At 46.1% G+C, this 18652-nt stretch overlaps 1 protein-coding gene across 3 annotated transcripts in view; it reads right to left on the reverse strand.

Annotated features, from left to right (window-relative positions):
* PAG1 (phosphoprotein membrane anchor with glycosphingolipid microdomains 1) overlaps positions 1-12906 on the reverse strand; it is a 117508-nt gene extending 104602 nt beyond the window's left edge. For 2 of the 3 annotated variants that reach the window (XM_075085303.1, XM_075085300.1), the window contains exon 1: positions 12746-12906. The gene's annotated coding sequence lies outside the window, so the exon portion shown is untranslated. Of the gene's footprint in view, positions 1-4584; positions 4660-12745 lie in introns of all 3 variants that reach the window. The other variant, XM_075085301.1, reaches the window with a different exon arrangement.
* Between the last annotated feature and the right edge of the window lie 5746 nt (positions 12907-18652).

An 18652-nucleotide genomic window follows, 5' to 3' on the forward strand; every position in this document is an offset into this window, starting at 1 on the left:
TGACCATGAGCCAGCAATGTGCCCTTGTGGCCAAAAAAGCCAGCAGTATCCTGGGATGCATTAAAAGGAGTGTGGCCAGCAGGTGGAGAGACATTATCCTCCCCCTCTACTCTGCCCTAGTGAGACCACATTTGGAGGACTGTGTCCAGTCTTGCCCCCCCGTTTAAGAAGGATGTGGAACTCCTTGAGGAAGTCCAGCGGAGAGCTACCAAGATGATCAGGGGATTGGAGCATCTCCCATATGAAGAAAGGCTGAGAGACCTGGGTTTGTTTAGCCTGCAGAAGAGAAGACTGAGGGGGGATATTGTCAAAGCTTATAAATATCTAAAAGGTGGGTGTCAGGACGATGGGACTAGGCTCTTTTCAATAGTGCCCACTGACAGGACAAGGGGCAATGGGCTCAAGTTGGAACACAGGAAGTTCCACCTCAATATGAGGAGAAACTTCTTTCATGTGAGGGTGCCAGAGCCAGAGCAGTGGCACAGGCTGCCCAGGGAGGCTGTGGAGTCTCCTTCCCTGGAGACATTCAAAACTCGCCTGGATGTGTTCCTGTGCCCCCTGCTCTAGGTGTCCCTGCTCAAGCAGGGGGGTTGGACAAGAGGATCTCCAGAGGTCCCTTCCAACCCCTACCATTCTGTGATTCTGTGAACTGTTATTTTAGATGGGCTCTCTGCACAGAAAAGTCTGTCTGCACAGAAGGTGGCACAGAGGTGGTCCTACCACCCACTCAGCACATACTTTTAAGAGTGTAGCTGGTGCTGTCTAATGCAGCCCAGGACATCACTCACCTTCTTTGCTGCATGGTTACACTGCTGGCTCATGTTCAACTTGCTGTCCACCGGGACCCCCAGGGCTTTTCTGCCAAGCTGTTTTCCAGTCAGTTGGCCCGCGGCACATGCTGGTGCCTGGGGTTGTTCCCCACCAGGGGCAGGACTCTGCACTTCCCCTTGTTCCCAGTCTCTCCCACCCACAGGTTCAAATTTTGGATGTGGGATAACTCCTAGACGCTCTCCATAGCAGGGCCAAAGGTGACAGCCCCAGGACACAGTGCTGGTCAGCTGGGGCCAGCCACAGGTACAGCTGCCCCACCAGAAGCCAGACTCTTCTGTCAACCTATAAATGACCTGTGGTCCTCAATCCCATGTTGGCTAGACCCTCTTGCAAGCTCCACCTTACAACCTGCACTGTATCAGAATCCCCTGATTTAAAGTTTAGTACACAGTGAATTGCCAGACTATGCTTTTGGAAGTTAACCCTTACCTGTATCAAACTGCTAGGGCTGAGGGACAAAAATCCCCTAGAGGATCATGCAGGAAAGTGAGAAAAAGGCAAGTTTTAAGTTTGCAGTGCATACCTTCAGCAACACCCCTCTACTGCCAAACAAACACCAGTTACAGGAAGGGAAAGCACCACTGCACTTTTCACTGCCACCAAAACCTTGCTCTTTAGCATATGACTGACTTAATAGCACTGGGTTTTTTTGCAAGAGCTTGCTCCAATCTGCATAAAATCAGGCTGATACCAACACACATCACAGATACTGGAGTGTTAATAAAACCAGGTAGCTAGGCGTTTAAAAGGAATGAATCTTTCAGCTCTGGTCATTTACCTACACCAATCTTCACACTCATTTTTTCTGAATTCAGTCTTTCTAAGTGCCAGCTGCTGATGAACTGCAGGGAGCATGATTTTTATTAAATGAACACTAACATATCAGAGTTACACCTCAGAAAACCCATTACTATCTATTGATAGATAGCTTAAGCATAGGAATTCCTGAGGGTTTTTTTTTTTCTTTATTCCTCTAGACTCTAGTGAAAGGAAGCCTTTTTCTGTTTAAAGCTGTTGCTTTTTTTAAGCACCAGTGTAATGAAGTACACAGGCTAATATTTAATACAGAAAGTACTACTGCTCTGTGGAGCAGGGCACGCATCGTGCTGCGTGGAACACAGAAACTGTGAAGTCTTGGAAATTCTCCTTCCCAAGGAATCACAGCACTGCAATGTACAATTTCTGCCTAGTTCAGAAAACCAAGTCAAAACATGTTTTCTTGGTTACTGCATTTCCTGAATAAAACATTATTTAGTGCTGATTAAAACTGACAACTCATGCTCATTTTACCACTGTCAAAGAACTAATATTTCAGTAATTCCCACAGCTGGGAGAAGCAAAGAAGTGAAAAATCAACCAAGGATTTTCACTCTCCCAGTCTGCCAACCATGAGGTGCAAACCTCCAAGGCTGTGGTGTGCTGGAGTAGCTAAAACCACCTCCTCAGGCCACCTCGCTTCTGCACAGAGCCACGTCCCATGGTGCTGGATGACTCCAGTGCTTCCAAGGCTCCACGGTCCACAGCTGGGAATGAAACCCCAAGGTTGCCTGCCTCCGGAAAACCTCTAAGAGAAGACTCGTGCTACTCCACGGTCTGGCACCTGCCCTACCCTGCCAGCATGTCTGGAGGTGCTGCAAACCAGGACAAGATTTGGCCAGGCAGGTCCATCAAGGCCACCCCCATGGGAGTTTGGGGGTCCCATCACTTGTTCCACAGACTGGGCTTCTCCTCCCAGGCCAACTACAGGTGTTGATGTGCCTGTCGGGAATCAACTGCACCACACTATTTGGGCACGCTATGCCTGAGCACTGAACAAATGGGAAACACATAAATGCCGAGTTATTTGCTATCTGCCTGCTTTGCCAAGTAAATAATATAGCTAATTTCCTCATAATAATGACCTCCCATCTTTGGGGGAAATCAATCCTCTGCTTCTGGGCTAGTTTGCTTTCCCCAGTACTTCTCTAGAGCTGTTTTTAACAAAACCTGTTGAGAAGGATGATAACAGAAACCACCTGGAAACCAGCATCCATCAATTCCATCATAACTGGTCAGACCCCACAGCCTAACACGGTCCTGTAACCAGATCCAGACATCACTTCTTTCCCTACCATTTACCCGACTGTGAATGCTAATCAGTTCCTGGTGTATGTGCTTTCCAGAAATGAGATGGACTTGTTAGGCAAAATTAAAGAGGGAGTCAGGGCTTCAGGGTTCACTCACACAAATTAAAATACACAATTGATACTGAAATGTAAATCAAGAGTATGAAATTAAATCTTCATGTTAAGAATGGAAAAAAAAATTAATTCTTGCTTTCACTTCAGTCAATATAATTGACCGGAACAACAATTTAAAAGATTTGACAGACTGTCCACCAAGATACCCTGGAAAACTGAACCGTTGTATCGTACCTCTACAGAATTAGCACAAAAACATAAAACCAAAATGCATTGGCAAATTTCATGTACTAAATTGCCAGGAATATTTTTTTCCAAATTTGGCTACACTGGCAACGCGAGAAGGTGACTATATGTATGCATCCCATTTGACTGCCAAGGATGTAGTTAAGAAAAGAGATAAAACAAAAAGGAAAGAAAATCACACACACACACACAAAAATCAAACCGCATGAACAGATAATATTTGAAGTACAGATTCATTATAGGTGGTCTATAGGTGGCTGTTTACCTCAGGTCCACATGCATAATGTCACATGCTACTGTGCCCTTGAGTGATGAATTAATCCACACAGAAAAGCTCTGTGACAAGTCATATCACAAGAGTCACGAAATGGAGGTCACTGTGCCAGCTAGCAAATGACATATTAAAAGGGGGGGGAAAAAGGCAGAAAATGCTCTTTACACTTTCCACTTCACTATGAATGTGAGGGATTTATTTCACTAATCCACGGCTGGCAGTGTCAGGGCTACTTGGAGCTGCACAGACGGAGAGAAATATGCAATTTTCAAATCCCCTCCAGCGACATAAAGGTAAGACAGAAGAGCACTTCTGCCAGCACTGAGCTGTTATTACACCGCTGCCTGCATTAGGCCAATACCATTTCCTGAAAAGGCTAAATTAGAGGAAGACTCACATCACAAATGGCTTCCTCCTGTAACTAGGACAGCCAACTGAGATGGTCAAGATAGTGCCAAAAGATACTTTTTTACGGCATGCTCATTTGTAGTTTATTTTGCCTGTCCGATTACAATGTTATATCGCTACATGAAGAATGTGAGGGGGAAGAACTGCACAGGCAACCTTGCCTATCCAAATATGAGTTTATTCAGACTATTTAAGTATTAGGTACAATTTACTGTTCTGGGGGAAAATCAGTTTCCTTTCTTACAAAATGTACTAAAAATGAGGCAATATTTGACAGTACCTCAAAGGGTGAGGCAGAACACACATATCTAGTTTGGCCTTTATATATTTTCTTCTTCTTTTTCCTTAGGCAAGCAAATCTATAAAGCCTCTCATCTAATGTGTTAGATTAATAAATGATGAAGCTACAAACAAGAGAGCCCCAACCTTCCATGATGCGTGCTCAATTATTTTGCATTTAACAAGAGCAAAGGAAAATGAAATTAATTTAATCTCTGTAATCGCCAAACTAAATTACACAATCTTGCCTGTTACATCGGATCAAGAAAATACATCTACATTTATTAAATCATTGTTAAAAGTGTAATTTTTACTCTGAATATTTTTTTGTGATGTATTAGCTTCCATCCCTGGAAAAGTACCTACCAAATGTTGCAGCACAGGTCCACAGCTCTGAGCTCCACACTAGGCTCTGGATCACAGCTACTTTTAAGCTGAGCTCTGTGACAGCATTTCAGAAAGAAGTAAAAGTTAATGTTGGAATGTGCTTGGTGAATATTCCTTACTAAAACAAGTGTGAAACTTCAGGTTTTCTTACAATTTGCAGGCTCTAACAGTCTAAACGTTGGCCTATGCACTCTACTAGATGGAAAAGTAGCTATTATTTACTAAAGGAAGAAACTTCTACAGGCAATGCAATTTGTTAGGACATCACCCTCAACACCATCAGTAGCAAAGCCTTTAGCAATTTCTTCAGCATTTTCTTCCTGCATGTCTCTCTCATGCCAGTCTCCTAAACCAGCGTCCCTGGGTGGCAACCTGAGTGGCAGCAGGTAAGGGAGCATACTGTAGGCACCAGTGCTCCTCTGCACCCCTCACCCCTAAATCTGCATCCCTCTTCCACTGCTCTTCCTAACTCCTGCTCCCACTGCACATCACCTCCCACCCCCACCATGGCACAATCCCTAGAAGACGACTTCAGGTCACCTTTCTCTGTGTACCTCTTCCACTTTGAAATGACCTTGCTTGGACATGAGTGACAACTCCGTACCAGCATCACCCCAGGCAAGGTTCCTCTACAGCCCTGTACCGTGGCACTAACCCTTTCACACATCTCTGGAACTAGCCTGCCTGAGGCAACTTAAGATATTCCTTTGCCATTTTTTGTGGCCATACCGAAGTGGTGGCTCACAGCCACGTGGCCACAAGCATATCCAGGTCTTTCTCTCCTTCAGTCACTTCCAACTTTAAGTCTCTAATCCCTTTGGCTTCAGCTGCAAACTTCCCATTGATTGATAACAGATTTTCCACTGATGTAGAATCAGGCCCTTTGACTACACCACTACAAGTTAACAGAAGAGAGCTCTGTTAATCCTTTATAAGCAAGCTTAATCTTTTAGCTTCTAGGAGGAGTGGAGGCCCCCTTTTCTCCAATATCAGGCAGAATGTGACTATTATCTCAGAAATTTTTTCTCATTTTATTTGATCAAAACCAGTATTTTTTCTGGAAGACACAAATCCCAATAACACCACAGTGCACACCTCTGCCAGGTAAAAAGGGAAGAGCATGAACTATGAATCCTGAAGCTCAAAGCTGGGACTTACATTTAAACACATAGAAAGTGCTGTCATTGGAAAACAGCAGAATGACAAAGCCTTTATAGCATTCACCTTTCAATTAAACAAGAGTAACACCTGAAACCTCACATTTAAATAGCTGCAAGATTTGTTAGAGTTCTCTCTCAATGATGTGATTTGAACATTTCCTGTACATTAGCAATAGTTAGGGCTATTAAACTGCAAGCAAGTATTAGTACCTTTAAAGACTGTTACAGAACTTGGCTAAATTCTAAAGCAATCAAGTCATCAGAAAGATTAACTGATTTTTACATTAAGGCACTTTTTCCATTAAAACAAGATTTTGTTAGGTCAACTCAAATACACTTTATTAAGTCAGTGGGTAGCAGAACAGCTCTTCTTTTTGCAGGAAAGGAAATTCATCACTACGCTTCAATGTCTGGTAAAGAGGAGCTCAATCACGCAAACCCTTGCTCAAATGAGAAATCACTGCTCACAAAAACTTGTCCCATTGCAGTCAACAGTCTCAGCAAGGATACTTAATGGCAGTAAAATCTTGAAAGATCAAGCCCAAATATCACAGTTGTAATTGGTACTGCACATCAAAGAGGCCTTAATTTGACATCCTATCCTGCAGTGCACTACATACAAAATTTTCATTGATTTAGTAATTCATCATAAGCACTGCTTCTACGCTAGAATGAAAAGAAGTCTTAAATACAGCAGCTAAGTGGTTCCTCTAAAACACTGGAATGCCACATATCTCCATAGGACAATAAAATGTTTATCTTTTGTCATGCATTTCATTGCCGCTGTTTAGTTGGGTGACCTTTTGAAAGGAGCAGTGGAGGCTGACATACACCTTCATTAAAGCTGCGCCTCCTTCCCCCGCGCCTGCGAGAACAATGAGCGCGGGAGGGAAGAGGTGAGCAGAGTAATGAAGAGATTTTGTTTCAGAGGGTTATCAATTATTTATGAGTAAATCCCCAGATGAACACATCCGAAGCTGAACAGTTTTTAATACGTTTCACTTCTGTACACATGGCACAACACAACCAGATGCAAGCTAAATTGGATGTCTGACTACTAGAGGTGTCAAATAGTGATTTGAATCTTGACTTCAGTAAATCACTGTTGTGCTTTTGAAAGAACAAGTCTGCTAGATTTAAAGCTCTTTCACAAAATTTCTCCAACACTCACAGAAATCATTCTTTGTAGTATTTCCCACTCATTGAGATCTCAGCAAAGAGAAAGCTCATGCTGAAGAATTTCTGTAATTATGCTGACAGAGTTGTCTAAACAGTCTAATATTCAAACTCATAGAAACATATCGCCCAGCTTTGAATGGAATTTTATTCCACAATGGAATGAAATGGTCCTGAACTTTTCCTATTAAGACGAAGTTATCGTAGTCTTCCCCAAAACAGGGTTTACCCTTTTCAACACAAAGCACTTGTCTTCAAAGTAAAACTGTTTTATAACTGTGCTTTATAAAGAGAAGATCCAAAGACTGTGTTTTTGATATGGGAAATACAAACATTACACATTGGTCTTCTCCACGAAGCAAGGACAGTGAAACCAAATGGTTGTATTTGCTAGGCACGCTCTCGAGTCACAGAATCATAGAATCATTTAGGTTGGAAAGGACCATTAGGATCATCAAGTGCAACAGTTAACCTAACATGGCCAAGTCCACCACTAAACCATGTCCCCAAGCACCACATCTACGTACCTTTTAAATACCTACAGGGATAGTGACTCAACCACTTCCCTGGGCAGCCTGTTCCAATGCTTGACAACCCTTTTGGTGAAGAAATTTTTCCTAATATCCAGTCTAAACCTCCCCTGGTGCAACTTGAGGCCATTTCCGCTTGTTACTTGGGAGAAGAGACCAACACCATTAATCTATTTCCAAATGCTGAAAACTGTCATCCTGCAAGTCTCAAAATGAAATCAAATCCAGTGTCATGCAGTGAATGTCCAGATATGCAAAACTGTTCTTTGAGCTCCTCTTTCCCACAGCTTCCAACCAACAAGATGCTGCCAAAGTCAACACCACCGCTGTAGTCATACTTCAACTGTGTCTACAGCAGATGTCACCATGGTCCCGAGGCCACCTTTAACACTCAATTCAAGGACTCTGTGAACCAGGAACTAGGCTGGGGCATCGCCAGGACATGCCCTGCAGAGCAACCCCCCTAGGCATGTTAGTGTTTGGCCAAGAGGTGGCATGCCACGTGCAGGCTGCCCTAGAGGCAGGCTGCCATCCCGGTGCTTGGAGGGGCTCTCTTGGTGCAGCCTGGGCTCAGCAATGGGGCGCAGAGCTGGGCTGCGACCGAGGGGGAGCAGACGGCAGCCACTGCAGGTTCCTCTGCCTCTTGAAGCCTCATCTGCAAGCTGCCTTCCAAAGGGATGAGGTCAAGGAGAAGCTCATCAAAAAAGGTGTATTAAACCACACAGGGAACGAGCACTTTTTGACTTTTTTGCAGAACCACCACAGGAGAGGAGCTGGGTCTCTGGTGCGCTCTCTGCCCCCTCACGCTTAGGCCAGCACACACCCCAGCACCTCCACAACTCCAGGAGGAAGCTCTGCTCCCATCCTAGCCTGGCTAGACCAAACTGCTCCCATGCCAAAAAAAAAAAAAGCACCACTTAGAAATCAATTTTAGATTTGTTTGCATTACTTTGGAGGGTTTGTTATGTACTTGGATGAAAGGAGCCCATTAAGTACATCTATATTTACTTCATTACAGTGTGGCTCTTGAAGTTAGATGAAAAGATTTACTCTGGCCAAGTTTGTTTATTCATCAACATCAGCTAAGATATGTTTTCAAAGGCTCATCCTCATTGCATTTACATGAAAGCACACAGATTTTTTTTTTTCCAAGAGTTGTATCACATTTGGAGAACTGGAAAAGGACAAAACAAACTTTTGTGAGAATTACAAAATCAAGGATCAGCACAGGAATATTTCCTACCATTTCCAGTTATTGGGGGGGGAGGTAACCCACCCGTTCCCACCTGGAGTCATTCTTTCTCACCCTGCAGATGTATCAACAGCCACAAACTGCAAGCGGGCCATCAATCTCCACGCCCCTAGCCTAGATAATGGTGACTGGCACACTGCTTACGGAGAGTTAACCCCATGTGAAGCACAAGAGTTTAAGTAAATGCAGTCTCCCAGTTTTCTAATTTTTATCTGCAGTTTGACGTGAACAATTAATTATTTTCCCACAGTGGTATTGAAGAAGAGCTCTTCATAACTGCTAGCAAAGCGTTACATAGATATACAGCCCACCACCAACTAACCCCAGCTGTACAAGTCCTAGTTATCACTGACAGGAACCCAACCATGACTTGGTACTTGCACACCTTTAATATCAAAATTTTATCCCCAAGTTATGTAAATATTTAAATGACATTTATGCACAGTATCTCTCCTCATGAGTTTACACTTTCCCATGGAAGACTTCCAGAGTGATTAACAACGCTGATCTTTATCCTTCACACTGACTATTCATTCATCCTTTCTAAAACGAATACTGCTTACATATGACCCAAGAGAGCTGTAACAAGGCAGTATTTATCTGCTCTAATAATCTGCCACCACTGCTTTAATTAAAACTTGGTTGTATCACATCCACAAAGTGAGGGAACACCTCCCATCACTCATCATTTTCACCTGACAGCTGTGCTTGGTGTACCTTTGCAGGAGCAACCTTTGCAGGTCCCACCACCCGCAGCTTGCCGTCCCCAGCCCAGGTAACTCTGGGCACAGCGTTGTAAAAAACCACTTCACCACAGAAGAAAAGCAGAGCGAAACTGCAGAGGGGTTTGCAGCTTGGGGCCTCAAGTGAGTCACTGAGCACCTGTGGGTTGGTGTTTACCCCCCTTCCTCAGCGGGGCAAGGCGGCGCTGCCTGCACAGCACATGGGGCTTTCAGGAGGCGAGGGGCCAGGGAGCAGGCAAGATGGATGCGGCACACCCGCCTGTGAGAGACCTACAGAGAAGCTGCGGCGCAGTGTGGCACATCAGGGCATGAGGGATGCTGGGATGGAGATGGGGGAACAGCAACGAAAGACATCTTGCAGTCAACTCCCTTCAGTAAATTTGCAGCCAAATCTTTGGGCTTCAGCTTCCTCATCTGCATAGCAGGATTCTACAGGGCCTCCAAGAGCCCACACGAGTGCAGTGATTTCAAAGTCTAGAGTTTATTACTAGCTGTATTACACAAATGAGAGTGCACTGCTTGCCCTTTCCATGTTTTAAGCAACGTAAGCAGTATCTGATCAGACGAACACTTAGAAACGCATCATTTTCCCATGGAAGAAGCCGTCCTGAACTTCTTCCCTCAGCTGAACGGAAGTTTTTTGGCATCATTATACACAGTATAAGACCTGCAACAGATAGCCTCCTTGGGACATGGGGATGGGCAGCGAGCAGCCAGGGCAGCCTGCCTACAAGCTACAGGCTGCACAACCAGGGCCTCATCCAGCAGCCACTCAAACTTACCAAACTCAGCCCTAGTTTGGCAACCCGCAGGTGGGGGTGACTCTCAGCATGCTGTGCCCCTTCAGCCTGCCTGGGCTCCCTCCCAGCACCACACAGCCACCAGGCTGCAATAGGCTTGCCCTCCCACTGCCACTCTAGGGCTGAGCTACCCTCACACCCAGCGCCCAAAATCTGTGCCGTTCTCAACACCTGGAAGCAGAGGCTATAGGAGACTGGGTAATGTTATTTGAATGATTTATTGTTTCAACTAAGTGTTAAACAATGTTCTCAAGCCTTCTTGGTCTATTAATCATATTCTTACATTATATTTTGCAGTTACAAATGATAGAGTGCTGGAACTACTTTGAAAAAGCCCCCTCTATTCTCCATCCCCATCCTTACTGGAAGGAAAAAGACTGTGTTCCGTTCCAGCCATTGAACTCTACAGCACCTTACCATCAGCATCGATCAGCTGATAAACACATTTAACTCCTTTGTGTGTCAATGAAGCCCGAACTGCCCCAGGAAAGAGTGAGGGTTCCTTAGCCAAATGCCACTGCACAGCCAGGAAGGAAAATTCGATTGCATTTCTTGTGGATTCCTCAGAACAGTGCTTCTTAAAGTGTAAATTAGCTTTGATTATTGAGCACTTCTTATTTAGGACTTGAAAACCAGTTGCCACTTTCTGATCAATAAAACTTTAATAGTAGGATAAATTTAGAGCTGAAGTTATCTAGTAGCAGTCATTTGTATATAATACATGACTTAAAGCCACATTCCCCTTCAAGTGCCTGGCAAGGCAGCTTATGAGGAGCGTTGTGCCTTAAAATGCAACGGATTACCTGTTTCTCTTCCTCATTAAATGACAATTCATAAAAGGAACGAAACAAAAGATAGGTGAGCTTGCTGAGTGCCACATCACGCAACCTTTACTCATATGAGCAACGTGTTGCCTTCAGATGAGCTTCTCATTCGAAAGTTGCAGATCCCCATTGCTGACCTGAATATTGATTTTATGTTAATAAAACCCTGTGTTGAAATACTGGTTAAAGATAAAATTGCTCTTGTACTTCAGGCCTGCAAGATGTTGCGTGTACTGTAGTCACAACTTTTTTTCAGTGGGGGCAAAAGACACTCAGCCCTTACAGGAGGTGCCTCACTGGCTGCAGAATTTGGCCCTTGTTAAATAAGCTAACACCTGAATTAACCACTTCTCCAGTAAGGGAAGGCACTTTGTCTTTTATTGAAGCTCACATATAGTTATATTTACCAGGACAAAATTTTTAAAGAGGTAAAGTAAGAAACCCTGGAATTTGAAATTTCTACTTCTGTATTATCCGAGAGAAACAAATACAGTAACAGAGTACTTCCATTTACCTACTGGGTGTGCTTAGCAGTGCTTGTTTCTGCCAGTTCTCTTAACAGACGCTGCTCCGATCATCATTTAACTGCAACTCAGACTTCAAGAGGACTAAGGAGGATTTGCTTCTGGTTTCACACAGCGCACTTTTTTTTTTTTTGATGTTTAATTTAATAAAATAAGAACTCTGGATAAAAGTTAATCGAGCACAGCTGCTAGGAAGGGGAAAAATATTTTCTACTTAAATTTTCTCTTTGCTCTTTTTCTGCATTTGTTGCTTAATGGCTCAGTATTGTTTCAAAGACCATTCCTTTTACAAACGTAATCAACTCAAGTATTCAGCACCACAAGTGATATATTGCTCTCCTTAAAACCAAATCTCTGAGGGACAGATTAGAAAGAAAGGTTAAAGAGCTCTATCATTCAAAGCATTACAGTTCAGACACCTATAAATCACTGTGTTTGTTTATTTAGATAATTGGGTCCATTAGCGTATGTAACATTCAAGCTACGCAACTTTCTGGTAAGACCGGTTGCCAGTTTTTTTTCTTCCCTTTCCCCTCTTGGAAGCACTAAGGGAAATAAATGCTCCAAGCAGCACACACGGCAAATGATGTGTTAGGACCAATTTGTGCTTGCAGCTCTCTCCGAAACGCTTTGAAAAGCAGCCCCTGTTCTCCCCTGGTGATCCCTTCCTCTTAAAAAGAGTTTCCAAGACCAAGAGCAGATGCCACTGCGAAACAAACTGGAGTCTGTCAACATGTAATAGGATTTTGAATGAAAATATAGTTAAGGGGCCGACCCGCAGCAGCCGGAGCCGGGAGGCGCGGAGAACCCCGCACCCGGGAGAAGGCACAATAACCCCAGCCGGGGGCCGGATCCCGCCCGCCTCAGGCCGTGCCCCGCACCTGTCACCGCTCCCGCCCGAACCAGCCCCCGAACAACCAAGGGCCGCCGCGCCCGCGGCCGGACGGGGCAGCGCTGCGGTGCGGGGCAGCGCTGCGGTGCGGGGCGGCGTGCGCCGAGCCCCGCAGCGGCCCCGCCACCAGCCTCCCTCCCTCCCGCAGCCGCGCAGCGCCCGCAGCGACAGCATAGCCCCCCCTCCCCTCCCTCCCCAAAACACAGACGCTCCAACTTCGCGCACCGCCCCCAACTCACCGGGAGCCGCCGGCCCCGCGCAGAGGCGCGCCCGGGGATGCCGCCTCCCGCCGAGCGCTGCCCGCCGAGCGCAGCCCGCAGGGGCCGGGCAGCGGCGCGGCGAGGGGAGGGGAGGGGAGGAGGAGCCGCAGCAAGTTGCGGCGCGGCTCTCTCCCCTCCCCTCTCCTCTCCTCCCTCTCCCTTCCTCCTCCTCCTCCGCCCGGCAGGAGGGTCGGGGGGAGGCGGCGGAGCGGGAGGGAGCGCGGCCGCGGAGCGCGGCGCGGGCGGGCGCGGAACACTGCGCATGCCCCCGCGCCGAGAGGCGAGCGATGCGGCGGCGGCGCGGGCGGGCAGCGCAGGCCCACCGACCCCTGCGCGCTCCTCCGCGCACCGCAGCGCGCCTTTGCGGAGGCTTTGCAGGGCACGGCTGCCGCCACATGCCCTTGCTCCGCGGAGCCGGGGGGCTGCCCGCCGTGCGGCGCTGGCGGCGGCCCCCGGGCGGGGGCTCCCGGCCGGCCCCGGGCAGCGGGGAGTGCAGGCGGCCCGCCGGCAGCCGGCGGGGGGCTGGGGGCTGGGGCCGGGGCCACCACCCCCGGCTGCTGCACTTGAGCGCCCCGTCTCCAGGCTGCTCGGCTGGAGGGTACTCCTGGAAAAGGTGGCCAGCCGGGAAAATGAGGAAAAAAGGATGCATCCAGGCGTCCTGTTATTTCCCCCCCCACCCCCCCCATTGAATGAGAGTGACTAATGAAGGCAGGTATTATGACAAAAGGGATCTCCGCGTAGTTATTGGTGGCTTTTTAATGTTGTACCACGGTCTTTAAGTAAAAGGAATAACCATATTTTACATGATGTGGGAAAGTGCAAGGACTTTGAGTGAAAAGCAAAGGCAGGAAAGGCCGCAGAGGCAAAATGCCTAACTTACGTCTCCGGGGATTTTTTAGGGAAATTGCACAATTACCATAAGTTTCCACCCAGATGTAAGGACTGACCTAACACCCAGTGAGTTTCTTACTTCCTGAGAACAAGTTCAAACCCCATATTCCATTCTGCAGTAATGCAGACGTCACGTATGTGGCTGGCTCATGGTTTGAGCCTGAATCTGCATTAGATGCTTACCAAGAAAGGATCTACCTGTGCAGGGAAGCATTGGGGCTTTTGTTTGTTTGTTTGTTTAATAATCCAAATACAGCAGTACTATCAGCATTTTCATCTTCACCTAACCTTTGGCAAGATTATAGCTCAGTTTATTATCTCCATGCACATCCATCCAGTGAATCCTCAGAGGTCATCCTTTCTTCACATCATCTTTTAGTATTGCCAGCTGTTGGGTTGCTCTGTTGATTTGTTTGCCTTTCCCTCCCCCCCCTCCTTCTGAGCCTTCTTTAAGCTCTTTGTCCAACAACTTCTCTCCTTGCTGGGTAGCACAGTCCTTGGCTAGCAGGGTCCAGCCCATCTCAGTTTCTCCACATGGCCCCTGCAACAAAATGCATATTATTCTACCATGTAGCCTTCCAGCTCTTGTAATATCCAGCTGATGGTTGTCATTTTACCAATCTGCTGTTGCTTTTCTTCTCTACTCCTAACATGGCACTACACTGGCACATTGTAGCTGACCTAATGATGTTTTTCTGAGACTTTGTTCTCCGGTTTCCTTTGCATGTCCTTCTTGCAAAGCGTTCCCATCAAATCCTTCCACTAGTAACAAGCAGGCTTTGTGAAACCCCTTACATATGCATCCACATCCCACATGGTGACTCTGCAATGAACCCAACTATCTGAAAGACTTTAACTTTTTCCCTTCCGACTGTGTTGGTCTCTAGTTGCTGTAGTCAACAAAGATTTACACATATGAAGTCTTTAATCAGCACTCTTTTTCTACCTCCATCCTTCCTCATTCCTGATCAGTGGTTCCCCAGCTCTGCTCGAGGATCAGAGGTGTCCTATAAAGTCATGGTAGGCCATTGCAGCCATTTGGTGCCTCCATATTGATTTGAGTTTAAAGTATGAAACCACATTGTGATTTGTAGGAAATCTTGGAGGCTAACAGTAGTGTGTAGGTCCAAAAACACTGGGAACCAATGTTCTAGCAGGTACTTCCTTTCAGCTCTATCTTTTGGCACCCTTTGGTGTCATCAGTAAAATGCAGTTTTCCTTGAGTCTTCACAAGGGATGCACAAAGCATGCCACTACACTGAAACCCACAGGAACATTTCATCTCTTTAAACCTACTGTAGACATTCCTGGTCCTCCAGATACTTAGTTTATTTGGATTTAACTAGTTGAAAAACCTTCCAAAAAACCAAGCTAAATCATGTATTTGCTTTTGAACAACAGTCACTACATATGGTATAAAAAGGGTATTGCCGTAACAATTTATATTCTCACCTTAACCTATACTCCTGTTGAAATGTAAACAAAGCCAAAGACAGCTCCAAAGGAGAGGGGTGGCTCTCATTTGCCTCTTCCTTTCTTCTCTCCCACCTCCTCTCTCCCCTTTGCCCTCCAGCTCCAAATACCGTTTTCTTTCATTTATCTTCCTCTGTATTTCGGAAGAAAACAATTATTATATGTTTCTTTTTTAAATCTAGGAAAGTGAGGTTTGCTCATTAACTAACCTTTGTTTGCAGCCCTATTCAGCACACAGGCGAAGACCAGGAAGGAAAGGAGGCAGCCTGTGATCTCTTGACAAAAGGGAAAGATCAGCCATGGAGTCAAAATGGAGGGGTAGGTGGGGTGCATAAAGGCAATGGATAGCTAGTAGAGGTGGAGAGAAAGGAATTGGGTAGGCAAGAGGCAAAGGTGAAGTCCTTCAAATAGGCTAGCAAAAATCAAGCACTCTTAGACATGATTAATTCTGTGCTCCGCAAGAGTGAAACTATTCCCTCCTGTCATTTCTGTGACAGGCGCTCCCAAAGGCCCCCATCGCTGCTAGAGCTCCATTATCTGAGGCATTGCACTGATGCACATAAATGACGTGGTCCCTGCCACAGGGGCCGTACAGTTCAGCACGAGCCAAAATGCACCAACGGAATGTAAAAAACCAGCATAAGGGACCAGGAGAGGAAGGACAGCTGAAACCTTGCAAGTCTACATTGCAGCCTATATTACACAACTTCCCGGTTATAACCATATGTAAATAATATAAGAAGAATGTACATACATAGTAGAGACCCACCCTCCACCTCAGGCACTTCTATTGCTTTTTTTTCCCATTCAAGAATGAGGAAAAATCAAGCACCCAATTTAACCTTTTGCCCAAATGGCTGTTGTTGGTAGTAGTTAGGGCAGCAGGCTAACACGGTGATAGTTGAAGCAAAAGGCATATGAGCTGCTGGAGGTCACAGCCCTTGTAACATTTTGGGGGAGCAGCCGCGAGGTACAGCTGGACACGTACAACCTTCGCTGTGACCCAGGCTGGAATAGCCCACCTCTGTCCCTTGTTCAGCCCCTGCGCTGCCCCTCATCGTGCCGGCACAACTCTTTGTAAGCGAGATGGCTGCAGGAGTTACATTTCAGCTGGATCCATTCCCAGCCCAGCTCCCGGTGAAGGCATACAAATACCATGGCTGCCTGGCTGGCCAGTGTGGGAAGGAGTGGCAGGGGCAGGCAGAGGGGCAGCGGGGCTTGTACGAGGGGCTGGAGGCGTTACGCTCCAGCCGCACGGAACTGGCCTCAGCTGCGCTTGTACAAAGCTGGTGGTTTTACTAAACTGCATTTTCAGATATCTAAAACGGAATTGGGTCTCAAATTTAGACACCTTAGGTTTCAGTTTCGTCAGATGGTGTGCACTGAGCCAGCAGTTCACTTCCACCAAAATGAGGAGGCCCTGTTCCCAGCCATGAGATCCCATTTCTCGTACCAGCTTTGCTACCTGTGAAGGAATGAAGCCCTTCACTCACCAGTGCTGTTCACTAACCAAGCAGAAATGTGACCCAGAAAGAAACAGCTGCCTTGTTTTCTGCTGGGTCAGTGAGTTGAATCAGCTCACAGGCAAGACAAATAAGCTCCAGAGCCACCACAAGTGAGGGGGCAGGGTCTTTTGGCTGGGGAGAACTCTGGGTTAGAGGAGAAGGAAAAGGAGAAGGAACAAGTCTTCCCCCTTATGGCAAGAGCAAGCCATTGGATGTTCTTAGGTGCTCATAGGTGCAGCTTTAGAGGTCAATTTACAGGTGTTAACCCAGGAACACACAAACTCTGGGGATGCAGGCAGCTCTGCGGTGTGCTGCAATCCCTAAATTCATGCCAATTTTATATAATAATAGCGTGGTCTTAGTTCCATATCTTTTAATTAATGTAGAAATACTCATTAAAGGAGTTTCTGAGTTCTTAGCCTGCAGGGTTGTGTGGTTTAGGGAAACCAAGTACCTTTTGAAGGTATGTTGAGGTATATCCCCTAATTATAATTTGTGTATAGTGTAGGCAAACCCGTTATAAAGAGAATGCAACTTTAAACTACACAAGTGTAAATTTCCCATGGGTGACTAATGCAGAGAGGAACCATGGGTTTAAATGAGCCCTTCCAGTGTCCCTCACACATGCCATTTCTTCTAGCTTAATGTGCTCTATCTGCCTTAAGACAGAGGAGAGGCTCATCCTTGCCTAGCTCCCTCTCCCTGCACACTGGAAAAATAAATTTGAATAGACTGATGTGTGTTTCTTTCTTCATGCCAGCCCTGTGTGAATCCTAGCCTCTCATCTATCTAGCATGGACTTTGTCCTCACTTAACAGAGCGTATTATGGAATTGCCTGGAGCTGCCCACAAAGATAAAGATTACCCCTCTATAGGTATATTGTTGGCCTGGTTTTCAAAAGGTCTGAGCAGTCCTACTTCTTTAAGGAGCAAAAAGACCTGAGGGTACCATCACCTCTGGAAATCAAGCCATTAGGGATAGGGATAGGAGAGGGACTTTAAAGGAGGTGTGGGGGCTGGCAGGAATGCATTGCTTCCATTCAAGGAGCACATCAGTAAGAAGCTGCCACCGGCAAGGGGACAGATTAAACAATCTAACAGAGCTTTCTTACAGGCCAAAAAAATCCTGTGAAAGCCTGGATGGCTACATGCCGCATCTGTGCGGTGACAAATCAGTGACAAATCGCATTATGGTTGAGGTACACAAAATAGTCCTATCAAAGAAATGGCTCCTAGCATGGCTGATCTATCTGAGACGGTCGTTGTTTGTTCTGCCTCCTGGTTAATGATGAGGCCTTGTGGGCAAGTAAGCTATCTTCTGACAAAAGCGTTGGGCCTAGGTTTTCTCCAAAGGAGAGGAATTTTTTAAATGGACAAAGTCATTCCTTGTGACACCACCATCAGGGAAGCCCACTTCCATGCTTCTCGTCAAGGAGGAAGGAGAAAAGTCTAAAGGAGCTGCTGTACCTGCCAAGTAGCGCCTGGACCCATGATCAAACTTAGCAAATGACCAGTCTTCCGCACCATAGGGTGGGCTCCCGCAGCCCGGCAGTGCCTTCTGACTCACTTTGCCAGCCTCAGAGTGCCTTAGCTGGGCTGTGATTACTCTTCAGCAGGACAGCTACAGGGGAGCAGAGCGAGGTCTCTCTGGCACTTCACACACAGCTTTCCACCCAGGAATCCTATTGTCATGAGATATTAGATTTTTTAGGCTCATCAGTTTTGGTGACACAATCCAGCAATATATTTTTAGAGGGAGTGAGCAGGTGTCCATGGCAGCATTTTAGCTGACAGTGCTTCAGGAGCACTTGGTTGTTCTTTATACCTTGTCTCATTACTGGAAAAGATGAATATTTTTACTGCTTTACTTGTTTTTAGCTTTAGGAATGGCCTGAATGAGACAAAGGAAAACACTCACACCCTTAAACTGACTTTCATCCATCAAACTTTCAGCATGCTGATAGAAAACTGGAGAAGTGGTACTAATGATTCATCTGCAGCATTGATTGTAGATGAT

The sequence above is a fragment of the Phalacrocorax aristotelis genome, chromosome 2 (assembly GCF_949628215.1).
Source record: "Phalacrocorax aristotelis chromosome 2, bGulAri2.1, whole genome shotgun sequence".
NCBI lineage: Eukaryota > Metazoa > Chordata > Aves > Suliformes > Phalacrocoracidae > Phalacrocorax > Phalacrocorax aristotelis.